Below are 5,366 nucleotides of genomic sequence, written 5' to 3' on the forward strand. Positions count from 1 at the left end.
TTTTTGACAGTCGGGATTTCTGGGTTTGCTAGATGGTCGAATCTGGGTTCAGTGTTTGTTGGTTATTTGTTCTTGTTTTTGTGATTTCTGGGTAAACTGTGACTCATGTTTTTGTCGATACTGACGTAAGAATAGGCTAGATCTGTGTTTGTGCTAACTGGTGTGGGTTTTAGGGTTTGGGATGGCTAACGTCATAGAGATATCGAGCAGTGAGGATTCCGGGTCTGACGTGTCGTTCAGCGCGGCAGATAGGATATTTATTGACTCGTTGCATCCGTCTGCCCATGCAGGAACCTCACTGCCGGAACCGCTAGAGGTTGAGCCTCTACAGACCATACCTTGGGTAATAGCCATGGGTCGTACGTCACGTCCGGAGAGCTCTAAGGCGGGTGAGGTGGCGGCGGCCAAAGCTAGGCGCGACGAGCGCTTGGCGAGCAACAGTGCTGCCAGCGGATCCGCTGGGGATGAGGAAACAGCGGGGGAAGACGCTGAGTCCGCGTGGTTCCTCCGGGATGGCACCCCCGTCGACGAGGCGGGAGGGCGGATGACTCTCGCCGCTGTTGGCAAGATGAAGCGGACGTTCCGGCTGCCGGGCTCTGTGAAGCTGCGCCCGCCGACTGCGGATGAGAAAGCGTCAATTCTCCCGGTGGGATTTGCGGCCGTTCACGAAGCGATACTCCGCCAAGGAGTGACATTACCGCTGGTGCCGAATCTGCAAATCCTGGTGTGTGAATTCGGCCTTTCGTTCGGTCAGGTTTGTCCCAACATGTGGCGCCTGCTGCTGGCGATGAACTCCTTGTGGCGGTTGTCCGGGTGCGAGGGGCCTACCGTGGCGGAAGTGCTTCACTTCTACGAACTGGTGTACGTGAAGCGCCAGGGTTGCAGAGGGCAAGTGAACCTGAGCCGCCGTCAGGGAGCGCCGAAGTTGATAGAAAACCTAAGGGATTCAATGTCCTATTGGCGGGGGACCTTCTGTGTCGCCACGGAGGGATGGGAGTACCAGGCTGGAGCGAACGAAGAAGGGCCGACGTTTAGGATTAAGTCGGAATTCCAACCTATCCGAGGTTGGTGACCAATTTCCGCTGGCGGTAGCCGGCGGGGTTTCTATCTTGAAGGCTCTGTATTCTTACTAATGTAATTGTGTTTGTGCAGCGGGACTGCGGTACAACCTAACGCGGGAGGAGGAGTGTCGCATTGCTCGTATCAGAGGCTGTTGGCGGAACCGTAACCTGCTGGACTTCGGACTTCTGACTGGCTGGGAGTTGCTAGTCGACCAGAAACTTACTCGCTCCGTTGGTAAGAAATTTCCGTCAGACCGATGTTTCGTTTGTAATAAGTAGTCGAGACTGACTGGCTTATGTTTATTTTCCCAGAAACTCTGCCAGGAAATAAGTCGAGTCGCGACGCTTTCGAAAAAGCAATGGACCGCGCCGAGGTGGACAATTATCTGGAGACCATGTACGCCGAAGGGCTGGCAGCCCAACAGACGCTGGTGAACCCCGAGACACTGGCGCTGAGCCAGTCAGAGGTTCCGGTAGTGCTGCCAATGCCACACCACTCCCATCTTGGTGAGGATGGCCTGCCGGTAGTGCAGGCGGGGGTCCCAGCGGCTGGCGTGAAGAAGGGAGGCGCTGCGGCTGGGCAGCAGAAAGATCGGATGCCCGCCAACAGGCGTGGCCCCCAAAAGGAAAAGGCGGTGCCGCCGGCGGATACTGTCATTGCAGCAAGGGAGGAACCGCCGGTGAGGGTGACAAAGACTGCCGCCGGGAACCAGAGGGCGCCGGAGAGAAAACGTCGGCAGGCTGACTCCCCTGACGAGGAAGAGGGGGAGGACGTGGAGGTGATCGGCTCGCGCCAACAGAAGAGGGCCCGAGGAGCTCCGTCGAAGACTGCTGTGGTGGAGGGAGAAGAGCCCGCCGCCAACGAGCTAGACTCGTTTGCCGAGTACGCACCGTTCATGACAGATGGGGAGCGGGAGTTTCTCTTCCACCTATGCGAACGGCTAGGGTTCGGCGGCCTAGCGGGTATCTCACGCCCGACAGCAATTGACCAATCGCCCTTCAACTTGGCGTTTGGGCAAATATCGGCGGGACTGTACGACATGTTTGCGGCGGCGTCGAAGCAGCCCATGGTCGAGGGGGAGTTGCGGGAGGAAATTCAAAGTCTCCAGAGGGAGTTGGCGGAGGATAAGGAGAAGCTGGCAGAGGCAGAGCGGCGTCTGACTAAGGCAGAGAGTGACCTTGCCGATGCCCGCGGTAAGCTCCGCGTGGCCATCGAGCGTGACTTGGAGAGGAATGACCGCGTCTCCAAGTTGGAGCGGGACGTTGCGTTGCTGGAGGAGCGGATTGCCGCCAAGGACAAAAAACTTATTATCGTACAGCGGGAGTCCGCCGCCAGGGTGACGGAGTTGAAGCGGTTAGAAGGTGAGGTTGCTCGTCTGAGAGCTGAAGGGAATACCGCTGCGGCGGCCGCTGTCGAGGCATTCAAGCGGTCTGCGGAGTTTAAGAAGGCGATGACTGAGTCGGCGAAGGCCGGGGCCCTGGCAAACATAGATATGCTGAAGCGGAAGGGTGCCATCGACTTCGCCAAAGCGTCGCAGCCGGATGCGCCGCCAACCAGGAGTACGCCGAAGGAGAAAACTGTCGTGGCAGCTCCAGTGGGAGGCGCTCGGTCAGGGAGCGGGGAAAGTGGTGCACATCCGGCGGAAGACTCCCAGCAGACTCCCAACCCCACCCCATCGGAGGTGTCGCGCGCTGGTTTCTTGGCGGCGCACACCCGTGCGGATGGTACCATAGAGACCCCAAGTCCGACAGCGCGAGGGTCCGATCAGACGAGTCGAGCGGTCGTGCCGCCGCCCGCCGGAGCAGAAGATGCCGAAGAGCACCCCTGAGGCCAGTTGGACCGCTCTAGATTTTGCAACTTCCCTATTTCCTTTGTAGCCGTTGAGGCATATCATTTTGTAATGTTTTGCTGAATAATATGAAATTCTGAGTTTATGTTTGCCCCATGTGTTTGTACCGTTAGTACTTTGAGTTACATTTTGCTTTTGTCAATCAATGACACATTAAAGGAATTAAAATTGGTCCAAGTGCACCTCGTAGCGGACGAGGTCCGCTGACGATCGCTGGCGTTGCCAGTTGCCCTCAGTGCTAGACTTGGTAACAATGGTTTGAATAATTCCTCGTTTCATTGATAGCTGATTGATCAGCGTACAAAAGTGGGGTAGTACCCGTCGGGTATCTTCCCTTAGCTAAATATTAAACAAAAATTTAGCTAAGTCAAGATGCTCCTGGGTAGCGGTCTGACTATTTGTAATAATAGCGAAGGTGTTCAGTATTCCAAGGGTGGGCCGATTTGACGCCATCCTTGTCCATTAAGTAGAAGGTGCCTGGGCTCACGACTTCCACAATGTTGTATGGGCCTTCCCAAGTTGGGCGGAGCTTTGTCGGAGGTGGAATGACTTCTTTCATTACCCAGTCCCCCAGTTGGAGGTTCCGGGCTTTGACTCTTGCGTTATAGAAACGCGATACCAGCCTTTTGTTTTGCAAGTTGCGCAAATGGGCCTTGAGTCTTTTCTCTTCTAGGAGGTCCCTGTCCAGATTGATGCCGTCGCCGTTGGTGTCGGGGCAGTAGCCCTCGACCCTAGCGGTAGGCTGAGTTACTTCAATAGGGAGGACCGCCTCTGCGCCGAACATCATGCAGAAAGGAGTTTCGCCGGTGGCGGTAGTTGGAGTTGTCCGGATGGCCCATAGGACTTCTGGAAGCTTCTCCGCCCATAAACCCTTGGCGCTGTCGAGCTTCTTTTTTAGCAGCTTCTTGATTATCTTGTTTGCTGCTTCGACCTGGCCGTTGGTTTGGGGATGGGCGACAGATGCAAAACTTAGCTTGGTGCCCAAGTTGGCGGTGAACGATATGAGTTCCTTGTTGTTGAACTGTGTACCGTTGTCTGTAATGATTGTGTGCGGGACACCATAGCGGCAATAGATGTTCTTCCAGAGGAAGCGAATGACCTTGGCGGTAGTAATTGCCGTTAGTGGCTCCGCCTCTATCCATTTACTGTTGTAGTCGATGGCTACAATGATGTACTTGAACTGTCCCTTGGCGGTTTGGAATTTTCCCATCAAATCAAGGCCCCACGTGGAGTGAACCCAAGGGCCGATGATTACTGACAGAGGTTCCGCCGGTGCATGTGGGAGATCTGCGAACTGTTGGCATTTGTGGCAAGACCTCGAAACTTTCCGGGCGTCATCACCCAGTGTGGGCCAGAAGTAGCCTTGTCGCAGTGTGCGGTTGGCCAATGATCTGGCACCTGAGTGGTTTCCACATTCTCCGCCGTGGATTTCCACCAGGACGATTTTTCCCTCCTCTGGGGTTAGGCAGCGGAGGTTGGGGTAGGTGAACCCCTGGCGGTACAGCTTGCCATTCTGAATGTTGTAGCGGGTTGCTCTCCGCTTGAGCTGTCTTGCCTGGATCTTATCCTCTGGCAATGTGCCGTTGCGCTTATATGCAATGATCTCGTCCATCCAGCTGGAGTTGACTTCAATGTTGAAGATCTCCGCCAGGGTCTTTGTGATGCTTGGCTTGTCAAGGTATTCTACCCTTGTGTCCGCTGGACTCTGATGTGGCTGGGCGGTTGCCAGTCTCGCCAGTGAATCAGCCTTGGCGTTCTTTTCCCTAGGGATTTGTGTGATGTTGTGGAATTTGAACTTTTTTAGCAACGTTTTGACGTACCCCAAGTATGCCGCTAACTGCTGGTCATTGGCCTGGAAGTTGTCGTTGACCTGGTTAACGACTAGCTGGGAGTCGCTGAATATGTTGACGCTGTCAGCCCCTGAGTCAATGGCGAGGAGTAGACCGGCGATGAGTACCTCGTACTCCGCCATGTTGTTCGAAGCTTTGAAGTTGAATTTTAACGCATACTCCGCGTTCAGTCCCCCGGGTCCTGTTAAGATGATTCCGGCGCCGCTGGCCTTGGCGCTGGCGGAGCCGTCTACATGCAGGTTCCAGTCTGACTGTGGGGGAGCAACCTCCTCAACGGTTACCATTTCTGTTCCGGGACTTGTCTCAACACCGGGCTCCGGCTGTCGCTCGGTTAGCTCAGCGATGAAGTCCGCCACTGCCTGGCCCTTCATGGCGGTTCTTGGCCTGTAATCTATGTCGAATTCGCTGAGCTCGATGGCCCACTTGCTGAGGCGCCCCGAGTGCTCAGGGTTCTGCATCACCTGCCGCAGCGGCTGATTGGTTAACACATGGATCGTGTGAGCCTGGAAGTATTGCCGGAGGCGTCTGGCAGCAACGATAAGTGCGAGGGCCAGCTGCTCCAAGGGAGGATATCTTGTTTCTGCTCCGTTCATGCCTCTACTGGA

This window comes from Rosa rugosa, chromosome 6 (genome assembly GCF_958449725.1).
Source record: "Rosa rugosa chromosome 6, drRosRugo1.1, whole genome shotgun sequence".
Lineage (NCBI taxonomy): Eukaryota > Viridiplantae > Streptophyta > Magnoliopsida > Rosales > Rosaceae > Rosa > Rosa rugosa.